Source organism: Sinocyclocheilus grahami, unplaced genomic scaffold (genome assembly GCF_001515645.1).
Source record: "Sinocyclocheilus grahami isolate Dianchi unplaced genomic scaffold, SAMN03320097.WGS_v1.1 scaffold116.1, whole genome shotgun sequence".
In the NCBI taxonomy this organism is placed as follows: domain Eukaryota; kingdom Metazoa; phylum Chordata; class Actinopteri; order Cypriniformes; family Cyprinidae; genus Sinocyclocheilus; species Sinocyclocheilus grahami.
This window is the reverse complement of record NW_015505295.1, coordinates 798,707-799,121: the sequence shown is the minus strand read 5'-3', so window position 1 is coordinate 799,121 and position 415 is coordinate 798,707.

Below are 415 nucleotides of genomic sequence, written 5' to 3'. Positions count from 1 at the left end.
TTTTTTTTCTTGTGATTTTAGAGTGAAATTTTACCTTGACCTTTAATGAGAGCCCCCCTTTTTAATTTCATTAATATTTAGTAAATGGTTATTGCTATAAAATAACAAAATCACACAAATCAGTTTTGCGATTTAGTTTTAATTGATAGAATGTGCTTTAAACAAGCTTTCAAGTGCTCAACTTCTATTTGAAATCAATTAATTAACAGAAATTTGCACCTATAAAGAGCCATTATCAATATGAGACTGTTGTTTTTTGTTAAATGATATAAATTAACTGTTGTCTTAACAACAGAACTGTGAATTATCTGTATCAACACTCTTGATTCCAGAAAATTCCATGATATGAACACTGTCATTATTTTACTTATAGGCGTGGTTTCTTTTTATTTCATTGTTCAAGCCATGAAGCCAA